The 14,085-nt window shown below is 40.5% G+C and overlaps 2 non-coding genes across 2 annotated transcripts; both read right to left on the bottom strand.

Annotated features, from left to right (window-relative positions):
• Nucleotides 1-2,142: 2,142 nt before the first annotated feature.
• LOC148564160 (small nucleolar RNA R71) lies at nt 2,143-2,249 on the bottom strand. The gene has a single exon (XR_015883872.1). It is a non-coding gene; the product is annotated as a small nucleolar RNA R71 (small nucleolar RNA).
• Nucleotides 2,250-11,651: 9,402 nt separating this feature from the next.
• LOC148564161 (small nucleolar RNA R71) lies at nt 11,652-11,755 on the bottom strand. Its single transcript, XR_015885511.1, has one exon. It is a non-coding gene; the product is annotated as a small nucleolar RNA R71 (small nucleolar RNA).
• Between the last annotated feature and the right edge of the window lie 2,330 nt (nt 11,756-14,085).

Below are 14,085 nucleotides of genomic sequence, written 5' to 3' on the forward strand. Positions count from 1 at the left end.
GTCACGTTAGTGCCACTAACGTTGAAGTTAACGTGGACCATTTTGGGTTAGGAACATTAGTAAAAAAGGTGATTGTCACTAACGTTCTCGACCCCACATTTTCACTTAACATTAACACCACTAACGCCCTAAGCTAAAGTTCATGCCTACTGCAGACTTTCTATGCAAGTGAAGCTGAGCCCACTAAAGATGATAACTGCTTCAACTCAAGATCAAAAGGCCCATATCCAAGACTTGAAGAGCCAACTAGAAGATGAGAATAGTAGTATAAATAGGAGTAGTTTTGAACTAGAGAAGAACTTTTGGATTGGGAAAACTACTCTATGTATAATTTTACTTTCTCTGCAACTTCTAGTTTTACTTTCAGAATGCACTCTCCATCTTTGTTTTCCATTCCCAGAGCCATGAACAACTAAACCCCTTTCATTGGGTTAGGGAGCTCTGTTGTAATTTGATGGATCAATAATAGTTTTCATTATTCTTCTTTTTTTTTTCTCTTGATTTTACTAGAAAGCTTTCAATCTTCATCCAATTGGGTAGTTATCTTGGAATAGAAGCTATTCATACTTGGATCTCTTCAGAACCTTAGAAGAGGAATGAAGAGATCATGCTAGAAATGCTTTCTCATGTTGGACCAAATTAGGGTCTGGATGGATATAGTGACATATAATCCTACCAACACTTTGATTTGGAAATACATGTGGTATAATCAGTGACCATACTTCATCTCTTTTCATGAGCAATTGGACCAAGAAATTGGCTATTGATCAAGATTTGAGAGATTGAATTACCAAGGAATTGGAGTTCAATCACTTAAGATTGCTAAGGAGATCAATGAATGCATTGATTGAGGAAGAGATGAAAATGAACATGATCCGGAGAATGCAACATCTCCTAAGACCAATGAATCCCCCATTTCTGATCTTACCCATTCTCTTTAATTTCTGTAATTTATTTTCATGCTAAATTGCCCATTCCCCATTTAATATTCTGTAATTTACTTTCCGTCATTTATATTCAGCTCTTTATTCCCAGCATTTACATTTTCTGGTATTTACTTTTCACCATTTAATTTCTTGCAACTCTCACATCAAATTCTGCTTAGCTCGACTAGAACATTCCTCTAATTAAAGTTTATTCACCAATCAATCCCTGTGGGATTTGACCTCACTCTATTGTGAGTTTTTACTTGACGACAATTCGGTATACTTGCCGAGGGAAATTATTGAGAGACAAGTTTCCGTGCATCAAGTTTTTGGCGCCGTTGCCGGCGATTGATTTTGTATCAACAATGATTAAATTGGTGGATAACTAGATTGAGCATTTTTCTTTCTTTTGTTTGATTTAATTTCATTTGAGTTATTTACTTTTAGTTTTAGTTATTTTCTTCGCTTTACCCTTTACCCGTTTGTGGTGTTATCTGTGAATTTTTTTTTACTATTTAGTTCACTGACCCACTAACTGTTTGATATATTGCATCACTCACACTAACAGTATTTCTAACAAGAATACTCTCTGCATCTACCCCCTTCTTGATTTTGCCTTGTTGGTTGTATGACAGGTAGAAGAAGTGGGACTTCAACTTCCTTTGATTTTGAACCTGAGAGAACCTTCCTTAGATTAAGGAGGAAAGCAAGAGGAAAGAGAGTAGTTGGTACGGAGGAAGAAGAGGAGTATTTTGAACCAAACAAGGATGAGAATATGGAGAACCATCATGAAGAAGAGGCTTACAACCATGGCAGAGAAGGCCCAGTGCATCATGCTGGGCAAACGAGAAGAGTTCTGGGATCCTACATCAATCCAAACCCAGGAAACTGTGGAAGTACCATCCAAAAGCCAACCATACATGCCAACAACTTTGAAGTAAAGCCACAGCTCATCACCCTTGTTCAGAACAACTGTTCATTCGGACGAAGTGTTCAAGAAGATCCCAATCAACATCTAACCACCTTCCTGAAGATATGTGACACTGTGAAGTCTAATGGTGTTCATCCTGACACCTACCGATTACTTCTATTCCCCTTCTCACTCAAGGACAAGGCATCTAAATGGCTGGAATCCTTCCCGAAGGAGAGTTTAACAACCTGGGAAGATGTGGTGAACAAGTTCTTGGCGAGATTCTATCCTCCTCAAAGAATCAACAGGTTGAGAGCTGAAGTTCAAACTTTCAGGCAACAAGATGGTGAGACTCTATATGAAGCATGGGAGAGGTTTAAGGATCTGACAAGAAGGTGCCCACCAGATATGTTCAATGAATGGGTGCAGCTACACATTTTCTATGAAGTTCTTTCTTATGAATCAAAGAAGGCAGTAGACCACTCATCCGGGGGATCTCCGAATAAGAAAAAGACCATTGAAGAAGCTATAGATGTCATTGAGACTGTAGATGAGAATGACTACTTCTATGCTTCTGAAAGGGGCAACACTAGAGGAGTAATAGAGCTAAACAATGTGGATGCACTGCTAGCTCAAAATAAGATGATCACCAAGCAGCTGGCTGACCTTACCAAGAAGATGGAGAGGAGTCAAGTAGCAGTAATCACCACCTCAACAGCAGCTTAAGAAAGAGTGAATGAAGAAGCAGAGGGTGATCAGGAACAAGCCAACTACATTGGAAATCCACCTAGGCAGAACCATGACCCATACTCCAAGACTTACAATCCTGGTTGGAGGAACCACCCAAACTTTGGGTGGGGAAATCAATAAGACCAAGGCCAAGATCAGAGACGCCACAACCCCAACAACAATGCAGCCCAGCAACATTCCACACAAAGATCATATCAGTACCCACTTAACAACACACCTCAACATCCATACCAAAGCCAAAATGGCCCTTCTCATCCCTCCAATCTCAACTCACCATCATCGAAAGAAAGACTATCAAGGATTGAGACTCTACTTGAAGGCATATGCAAAGAGATTCAAGATAACAAGGTGTTCAAAGAGGATGTGCGAGCTAATCTCAAAAACCAGGGAGACACCATTCAGAGGCTGGAATTTCAAGTGGGATACCTCTCTAAAAAGATTTCCAAACCTACTGATAGCTTCCCAAGTGACACAGAGAAGAACCCGAGAGGTGAAGCAAAGAAGGTCAGATGGGAAGATTGCAAGATGGTCACTATAAGTGATAAGGGGACTGAGGAGGAGCCGAACAAATCATTAGAACAACCTGGAGATACATCAGCAGAGAAACAGGAAGAGGATCACCAAGAAACCAAAATTTCACAGAAGGAGCTGCTGAGACTCTATGCACCCTTTCCCCAAAAACTCAAGGGTGGTGTAGAAAAGATAATATACTCAAGGTTTCTTAACATGTTTGTATCTCTCCATGTAAACATACCATTCATCAAGGCCCTCCAACAAATGCCCTCATACATTAAGTATATGAAGGAGCTGCTGACCAGGAAAAGCTCACTCAAAGGAGGGCAAATAATAGTGATGAATAAGGAGTGCAGTGCTCTCATTCAACCAGAGATGCCTACAAAAAGGAAGGACCCAGGGAGTTTTCACATCCCCTGTGCCATAGGAGAAACAATGTTTGACAAAGGACTCTGTGACCTAGGAGCAAGCATCAACTTAATGCCCTTATCCCTTATGAAGAAGCTGCAGATCAATGAGCTAATTCCCACAGACGTAGTCATGAGGCTAGCTGACAAAACTCTAAAACGAGTAGTAGGAGTGGTTGAAAACGTGTTGGTAAAGGTAGGGAACTACTTCCTTCCTACAGACTTTGTCATATTGGAAATGGAAGAGAGTCACCTTCACCCAATCATATTGGGAAGACCATTCCTAGCTACAGCCAGAGCGCTCATAGATGTGGATCGAGGAGAGCTAATATTGAGGATACATGACGAACAACTCGTATTCAATGTCTTCAAACCCTCATAAGAAGCAGATCAGGAAAGCAAGGAACCAAGGAAAGAGCACGACAAAGCACTGGTGGAAGAAACAAACATTGAATCACAGGGAATCCCTTTGGTTGATGAACAAGATAATCAGCAGCTGTCACAGCTCAAGGAAAATCAGGAGGAACCTAAACCACCAGAGTCATATGAGACCAGCAACAACATTTCCTTAAAATAAAAGGCCACAAAGAGTAGGGCAACATCAAAAGAAACAAAGAAGAAGGCACCAAGGGGATGGAGGAACAAGAAGATCCCTACAGAGGATTTCTCTCTAGGGGATAAAGTGATCTCAGCTTACTTCCTAGATATCCCACCTCGTCTCCCCACCATCCCATCTCAGCTACCTAAGGTTTTTACCATCAACAAAGTTCTCTCCCTAGAGCATGTAGAGATCCTTGATGAAGCTAATGGATATAGGTTTACTGCAAGAGGGGAAGATCTAAAGCATTACCAACCACCCTGACAAAGGGCAGAACGTCAAGCTAGTGACGCTAAAGAAGTGCTTCATGGGAGGCAACCCATGTTTTATATGCTTTTAAAAGTAGTTAATAATGCAAGGTTCATGAAGTCCAAATCAACTCTGACATATACTTGAATTAATCCTTTTATGCAACATATAGTGAAAAACAAGTTTGGTGTTCAAGGCACACTAAGAGAACATGAATGCAATTCATATCATGTCACTCTTAGAACCATGAACAATTCTTTTTTCTCCACATGGCCACAAACTAAGTTTGGTGTCACCAATGTTGCATACATGGACAATCAATTAGTCAGTTGGTTTGTACTAATGAATAGCACATAGTCAGTTAACAACAAAAAAATTTTAAAAAGTAGTTACTCTTTCTTTTCTTTTTAAATTTTGCCACCACTTTCCACAAATTCATTAATCACATCTCTTTATTTGTAGGAGAATTGATGGGACAATTGAAGAGGGAGGATTCGGCCACCACAAAAGGAGAAGTACTATACACGTGTTTTCAAGGGGGATGCATTGGGAAATGTTGCCATGCAACATTGGAAGAGTGACACGCTTGGAAATCGAACCAACCCCCTTCATAAAGTTGATGATCCTTGTCCTCATCCCATGCTAAACCCCATCCGTTCATCACACAACCACTCCATCAATCCACATCTTTCATTCACTCACCATCTCCCTATATAAAGTGGTTCCTAGTCCGTACTCCCTTTCACATTCCAATTTCCATCCTTTACACTTCCCACTTTTAACACCCAACTCTTCTTACCCCATCAGAAACACTCTGACTCACTCCCTTCACTACACCCCATCGTAACCGGCCGAAGCTAATTATCCACACCCCTTACACCTTCACATATCAACAATCACTCATGGCGTCATCGAGCTCCAAGAGGCAAAAGAGGAAGGAACCGGTGGAGAGTATCCCTTTCGATGAAGGGAAATTCAAGACTACATTCCATGAACTCGAATTCGAATGGATAAAGCTCAAAAAGATATTGCCTGAGTTAATATTCCAGTTTAACGAGGATGAGTGCCCACAGATTCGAGAGAAGATTGAACAAAGGGGCTGGCAAAGGCTCACGAACCCAGAAGCAAGGATAAATGCAAACCTCATCAAAGAGTTCTATGCAAATGTGGTCAGAGAAGACAAAACCAAGGCCCCCACCTTCAAAAGTTATGTGAGAGAAACAGAGGTGGACTTTAACCCCAATCCCATAACAAGGACTCTTCAGCTGAAATCGTCACATTTTGATGAGCCCAGCTATCATGTAAGAATAAGTAATGGCCCCGACAATGATGAACTTGAAGAAATTGTGAACGATATGTGTGTTATAGGATCTGACTGGGAAAGGTATTCGGATAGGAGACCCCGGTTCATCAGGAGAGGAGACCTCATCCCGGAAGCGAAGGGATGGTTTGGGCTCGTGAGGAGATCTATCCTCCCAGCCGTGAACAATTCGGAGGTTAACACTACTCGAGCTACTATGGTACATTGCTTAATAAAGGGTGGAGGCATCAATGTGCACGAGATTATAGCTGAGGGGATTCAAGAGTCAGTCGAGAAGAATGATCCAGGTGCTAGACTTTGGTACCCCAGCACCATCCTTAGACTGTGTACGAAAGCCAAGGTAGTCTTCGAGGACAGCAATCCAAGTTGGGTGAACCCTGGAAGGTCAGTCACGCTATAGCGAATAACTTATGTGGCACCTGCCCAACAACAAAGAAGGTCTCAAATAGGAAAAAGAATAGCACAAGAGGGACCTCACCGAGAAAAATCTCATCAAGAAGAATACCAGCAAGAAGAGTACTATGATCCAACCAACATCAACTTGAATCACATTCACAGAGCCATTGAGGAGCTAGCAAGGAGTTATATGGAGGGACAAGAACAACAACTACACATTCAAGCCCAAAGGATGGATCATCAAGAAGAATTGCTTTCTAATTGGATGAATCAACAAGGGGAGTGGCAAAAGCAGCAAATGGAACATTACCCCCAGCTCACTCAAGCCATCAATTAAGTGACTGAAAGGCAAGAGCGTCAAGACAAACGCCTTCAAGAACTCAACCAATGACAGCTAGCTCAGACGAAGGCATTCAATGATTTCAGCGTACTGAATGAAGGACGGCAACTACATAGGGAGGAGTTTAACATAAACACTCAAGCCAAGTTGAACTATATGTCTGGTCATATGCATAATCTACACTCTACAATCCCTAGGTATGATGAAGTCCAAAAAGAGCTAACAGAACAAGAAGAAAGGAAGGTAAAACAGCAGAAGGACACATTAAAAAAAAAGATGGAAGATGCTGGCTTCTGGAAAAAGTTGATTGGAAAAGACAAGGGAAGTGGGAGTTCAAGCACTCAAGAAAAACACAAAGGGGACAAACAAGAGGGACAGCATGAGCACCCCCATGAGTAAAAGGTGGTGGAGTTCCCTCTTTTTTCCATCTTTTTCAAAGCTTTAAATAAGGAAAATCATGTATGAAATAGAACATGTTTCCATGGTTGTTTAGGATTTTAAGTTCTGCCTTTAAGTTGTCATTGCTTAGGTCTATGCTTGCTAGTCTAATGTCACTGCTGCATCTTCACCTTGCTTACTTGTATGCTTATCCATTTGAATCAAATAAAAAGAGAATGTATGCTATGAAAGACCAGAGTGAGGTTCATATTGTGGAGTAAGTTCCTAAGTTTGTGGTGTGGTAATAGATTAGCTAAGTTGGTTCACCAACAAGGTAGGAAGGCAACTATCTGTCCTGAAGTCATATGCTTGAAACACACCCCATGAGACTAGCTAAATAACAAGATCCTAATAAGAAAAAGGAAAAAAACAATAAGAGTTGAAAAAGAAAGAAAAGTAATAAGAAACAAAGCTAGGCACCAAGGACTTGAATCTTGAGGGATGTGTCTGTGCTGCACTTGTACCAAGGATCTGCTTGAATGAATAAGTTCTTAGGAGTGCTTCATCACTTGGTAACTTGGGTTAACTAACCCGGGATTATCAACTGAAAATCCACTATCAAGAGCAACCTTGCTACAGAACATTTAGTAACCCAAAGAGGTGCTGGACACCAAGGCCTCAAGGAAAGAAAATAACAAACCATGTGCCTGTGGTGTGCATGTATGGGGGAGAGAGACTTGAGGGAGTAAGTCCTTAGGGGTGTTTCAACACCTAGCACCTTGAACCAACTGGTTCGGGAGTGTTGGCTGAAAGCTTATTTTAAAGAGTCGCCCCCTCACAGAACACTTAGCCTAAGGATGCAATGAACCTTGAAAAGACAAAGGGGTCAATAAATAAAAGTCTCAAAGGGTGCAATCAAGTGAGTATTCCAGGGCATGATAAAGGTCTGAAAGCCAGTAAAGGAATGAACCTAAGTTGCTATGCATGAAACCCCATAAAACCAAGGACATGACTTCCACAATAATGATTCATTCCTCATTTCATTTCATTCATCATTCTCATGTTTCAGTACTTGCTTAGGGACAAGCAAGCTTTAAGTTTGGTGTTGTGATGCCAGGGCATTTCGGCCAGTTTCACTGACCTTTTCTTTACTGTTTTAGGATAGTTTCATGCATTTTCTTAGGAAATAAGCAAGTTTTGGGTAGAATTTCACTTACATCTTGATTCAAGCAAACATTGTGAATTTTATATGATTTCATGAGAATTATGCATGAATTTAATGACAAATTGGATGATGCATGACTCATAACTTGGATTAGAGCTTTGATGCACTTTATTTGCTTGATTTCAGGACAAAGGAAGCAAGGAAAGGGAGGTAACTTGCAAGGTTAATGAGAAAAGTGATTGCCAATAACACTCTCAAAGCCATCATTGCCCACGTTAAGAGTCATGTTAACTAAGTTAACGTGCACTCTAACGTGGAGAAGGGAAGTTGAGCCAACGTTAGTGACACTTAACATTGTCACTAACGTTGGCAAACACTCATGAGTGGCCACGTTAGAGCCCACGTTAACCTAGTTAACGTGGCCTCTAACGTTAAAGGGGGAAGAGAAGCCAACGTTAGTGACATTCAACATTGTCACTAACGTTGGCCTAAAGATGCAGCACACCACGTTAACTCCCACGCTAACCTGGTTAACGTGGGAGTTAACGTAAGAAGTGAGAGTTGTCGACAACGTTAGTGACACTCAACATTGTCACTAACGTTGTAAGCAACCACACAACCCCTCGAGGAGCCACGTTAACTTCCACGTTAACTTAGTTAACGTGGAAGCTAACGATGAGGAATGAATGATGAGCCAACGTTAGTGACACTCAACATTGTCACTAACGTTGGGATGGCTAAGAATGGCCACGTTAGAAGCCACGTTAACCTAGTTAACGTGGACTCTAACGTGAGATCTAGGGGCACATTGGAACGTTAGTGACAATATTGAGTGTCACTAACGTTCTCGAAGGTTGGCAAGGCCACGTTAGAAGCCAACCTAGTTAACGTGGGCTCTAACGTGAGGCAAAGGGGTACATTGGAATGTTAGTGAAAATGTTAAGTGTCACTAACGTTCTCGAACTTATACTTTCACTAAATGTTAACACCCCTAACGCCCTGAGCTAAAGTCTCTGCCCACTTAGCACTTTCTCTCTGCAAGTAAAGCCAAGCCCAAATGAAGAAAAGAACTGCTTCAAACTCAAGATCCAAAGGCCCAAGACTTGAAGAGCAAACTAGAAGCTGAGAAGAGTAGTATATATAGGAGTAGCTTTGAATTGTTAAAGAAGTTCTGGATGCTGGAAAAAGAGAACTACTCTCTGTATTCTACCTTCTCTGCATTTTCTAGTTTTATGATGTATTCTCCATCTTTGTTTTCATTTTCAAGAGCTATGAACAATCAAACCCCTTTCATTGGGTTAGGGAGCTCTGTTGTAATTTGATGGATCAATACTAATTTTCATTATTCTTCTTCTATCTTTTCTCTTGATTTTACTTGAAAGCTTTCGATCTTCATCCCATTGAGTAGTTATCTTGGAAAAGAAGCTATTCAAACTTGGATCTCTTTTGAACCTTGAAAGAGGAATGAAGAGATCAAGCTAGAAATGCTTTCTCATGTTGGACCAAATTGGGTTTGGATGGGTATGTGACTATAACCCTCTCAATACTTGATTTGGGAAATACATGTGGTATAATCAGTGACCATACTTCATCTCTTCTCATGAGCAATTGACCAAGGAATTGGCTATTGATCAAGACTTGAGAGATTGAATTGCAAGAAATTGTAATTCAATCAATTAAGGTTGCCAGGAGATCAATTAGTGCATTGATTAAGGAAGAGATGAAAATGAACTTGATCCGAAGAATTGCAACATCTCCTAAGCCCAATGAACTCCCCATCTCTGATCTTACCCATTCTCTTTAATTTCTGCCATTTACTTTTATGAGCAAATCCCCCATTCCCATTTACAATTCTGCAATTTATTTTCAGTCATTTAGGTTCCATTTGGTTGATGTATAGGATGAGACATAGACACAAAAATACAGACATTAAAGACATAGACATAAAATATTTGTGTCTATGTATTGTGTTTGGTAAAAATAATGAACAAGACACAAATATTTGAAAAAGACTGAATTACCCTTCATTTAACCACAATTTTATCAACACCACTAGACACCCATCACCTCAAACGCTACATATGTCATTACAATTAAATTTTTATTTCTTTTCGTATTTTTTTCCTTCTAATATCATCTCAAATTATCATTCAAATATTAAATATCCAGTCTTTTTTGAAAAAAAAATAGAAAACCAAAGCCTAAAATTTATCAAAGATTAATTAAAATTTAAATAAATAAAAAGTTAAATGTATAAATTATTTTGAAAAAAATGGGAGAACAAATTTGGTTGTAAAATCTAAAAGAGGAAGTAAAAAAAAATATTTGAAGAGATAAGAGGATAAATTTTAAAAATTTAAAAATTGAATAAGGGTAAAAGAGTAAAAAATTAGTGTCTCACAAGTTGTGTCTCAGTGTCTCATCAAATTGGAGGTACACAAATTTAGTGTCTCCGTGTCCATCTGTGTCCTCCCGTGTCCATCAAAAATTTGTGTCTCAACAAACCAAACAGCAGACATGTGTCACCGTGTCCATGTCTCATTGAGACATGAACATCAACCAAACACTACCTTACTTCCAGTCCTTTAATTCTAGCATTTACTTTTCTGTTATTTACATTCCCGCCATTTTATTTTCTACAACTCTCAACCCAAATTCTGGATTCCCTCATTTAGAACATTCTTCTAATTAAAGTTGCTTGATCAATCAATCCCTGTGGGATTCAACCTCACTCTATTGTGAGTTTTTACTTGACGACAAATTCGGTACACTTGCCGAAGGGAGATTTGTTGAGAGACAAGTTTCCACCCGCATCAAGTTTATGGCGCCGCTACCGGGGATTGATTCTACATCAACAATAATTAAATTGGAAGATCACTAGATTGAGCATTTTTATTTTGTGAATTTCATTTTCTGTTTGAGTGATTTACTTTTTGTTTTAGTTAAACTTCTTCCCTTCCCCCTCTACTCTTTTGTTTTTTTCTTTGTTATTTTTAATTCTGTTTGCTAACCCACTAACTGTTTGATATATTGCATCACCCACAACTAACAGTAATTCTGACACAAATACTTTCTGCACCTATCTTTTATTGCTTGCACTTGATGGTTGTATGACAGGGAGAAGAAGCGGGGCTTCAACTTCCTTCGATTCTGAACCTGAGAGGACCTTCCTTAGATTAAGGAGGGAGGCAAGAGGAAAGAAAGTGGTTGGTGCTGAGGAAGAAGAGGAATTCTTTGAAACAAACATGGAAGACAACATGGAAAACCATCATGAAGAAGAAGATCACAACCATGGGGGAGGAGGTAGAGCAAATCATGCTGGGGAGAATAGAAGAGTTTTGGGCTCTTACATCAATCCAAACCCAGGCAATTATGGAAGTAGCATCCAAAAGCCAACAATCCATGCCAACAACTTTGAACTTAAACCACAGCTCATTACCCTTGTTCAGAACAACTGTTCGTTTGGAGGAGGTATTCAAGAAGACCCCAATCAACATTTAACCACCTTCCTGAGAATATGTGACACAGTGAAGTCTAATGGTGTTCACCCTGACGCCTATAGACTGCTCCTATTTCCATTCTCACTTAGGGACAAAGCAGCCAAGTGGCTGGAATCTTTCCCAAGGGAAAGCTTGACAACTTGGGAAGACGTGGTAAACAAATTCTTAGCAAGATTTTACCCTCCTCAACGAATCAATAGGCTGAGAGTTGAGGTCCAAACTTTCAGGCAACAAGATGGTGAGACTCTATATGAAGCATGGGAGAGGTTCAAGGACTTAACAAGGAGGTATCCACCTGACATGTTCAACGAATGGGTGCAGCTGCACATTTTCTATGAAGGACTCTCTTATGAGTCAAAGAAGGCCGTAGACCATTCATCCGGAGGATCTTTGAACAAGAAGAAGACTATTGAGGAAGCCATAGATGTTATTGAAACAGTAACAGAGAACGACTACTTCTATGCTTCCGAAAGAGGGAACACAAGAGGAGTAATGGAGCTAAACAATGTAGATGCTCTGTTGGCCCAAAACAAGCTCATTACCCAGCAGCTGGCTGACCTCACCAAGAAGATGGAGATGAACCAAGTAGCAGCAATCTCCACTTCATCAACAACCCAAGAAGGAGTGAATGAAAAAGCAGAGGGGAGTCAGGAGCAAGCCAACTACATTGGGAATTCACCAAGGAAAATCTATGATCCATACTCTAAGACCTACAACCCTGGATGGAAAAACCATCCAAACTTTGGGTGGGGAAGTGAGCAAGATCAAAACCAAGATCAGAGACGCTACAACTCCAACAACAATGCAGCTCACCAGCAATTCACACAGAGGACATCTCAACACCCCCACAACAACACTTTTCCACACACCTATCAAAACCAAAACAGCACATCTGCTCCGAATCACTCATCAATTGATGACAAGCTCTCTAAGATTGAAGCCTTACTTGAAGGAATATGCCAAGAGATTCAAGAAAATAAGGTGTTCAAAGAGGAAGTGCAAGCCAATATTAAGAACCAGGGAGAGACCATCAGGAAGCTGGAATTCCAGGTGGGATATTTAGCTGAGAAGATTCCCAAACCTACTGATAGCTTCCCAAGTGAAACGGAGAAAAACCCCAAAGGAGAAGCAAAGAAAGTAAGATGGAAAGATTGCAAAATGGTCACTGCGAGTGACCAAGAGACTGAAAACAAGCAAGGCAAACTTTGCAAACAACCTGAAGACAACTCAACAAAGGAGGAGGATAGAGATCGCCAAGAACTAGAAATCTCACAACAAGAGCTGCTGAAGCTCTATGCACCCTTCCCTCAACTGCTCAATGGTGCTGTGGAAAAAAGAATATACTCAAGGTTCCTAGACTTGTTTGCTTCTCTGCATGTGAACATACCATTCATCAAGGCAATTCAACAAATGCCTGCATTCATAAAGTATATGAAGGAACTTCTTTTCAGCAAAAGCTCACTCAAAGGAGGCCAGACTATAGTGATGAACAAGGAATGTAGTGCCCTTATTCAACCTAAGTTGCCTACAAAAAGAAGAGACCCAGGGAGTTTTCACATCCCTTGTGCCATAGGTGAAACTATGTTCGATAGAGCACTATGTGATTTGGGGGCCAGCATCAACTTACTGCCCTTATCCCTGGCAAAGAGGCTGCAGATCAATGAGATAATACCCACAGAGGTAATCATCAGACTGGCTGACAAAACTCAAAAGCAAGTAATAGGAGTGGTGGAAAATGTGTTGCTAAAGGTTGGGAAATACTTTCTCCCAACAAACTTTGTCATCCTGGACATGGAAGAGAGTCACACTCATCCAATCATATTGGGAAGACCATTCCTAGCTACGGCCAGAGCACTTATCGATGTAGAGAAAGGGGAGCTAATATTGAGAATCCATGATGAACGACTCAGCTTCAATGTTTTCAAACTCTCACAAGAAACAGATCAAGAGGACAAGGAACTAAGCACGAATGATAATGAGACACTGAAGGAGAAAACAAGCACTGAAGCACAGCCAGTTCATTCTGAGATCCCCTTAATAGATAAACAAGGAAAACAGCAATTGCCACAGCTCAAGGAAAAGTTGGAGGAACCTAAACCTCTAGAGGCAGGTGAAGACAGCATCACAACTCCTGGAAAAAAAGAGGTCACCAAGGGGAAGGCAACCTCAAAAGAAACAAAGAAGAAGGTACCAAGGAGATGGAAGAACAAGAAGATCCCTACGGAAGACTTCTCTCCAGGGGATAGAGTTGTCTCAGCTTACTTCCCAGATATTCCCCCTAATCTCCCCACTGTACCATCTCAGTTACCCAAGGTCTTCACTATCAACAGAGTTCTTTCCCTGGAACATGTGGAGATCATTGATCCAACCAATGGATATAAGTCCACAGCAAGAGGGGAGGACTTTAAGCACTACCAACCACCCTGATGAGGTAAAAACATCAAGCTAGTGACACTAAAGAAGCGCTTCATGGGAGAAAACCCATGTTTTATATGTTTTTAAAATAATGAATAAATCAATGTTTATGAATTTCAACCCAAACTTGACAAACACTTGGTGCAATCTTTATCATGCAGTATATAGTGAAGAACAAGTTTGGTGTTCAAAGCAAACCAAGATGCATGCTAGTCTT

Source organism: Arachis ipaensis, chromosome B5 (genome assembly GCF_059453495.1).
Source record: "Arachis ipaensis isolate K30076 ecotype BB chromosome B5, ASM5945349v1, whole genome shotgun sequence".
In the NCBI taxonomy this organism is placed as follows: Eukaryota; Viridiplantae; Streptophyta; class Magnoliopsida; order Fabales; family Fabaceae; genus Arachis; species Arachis ipaensis.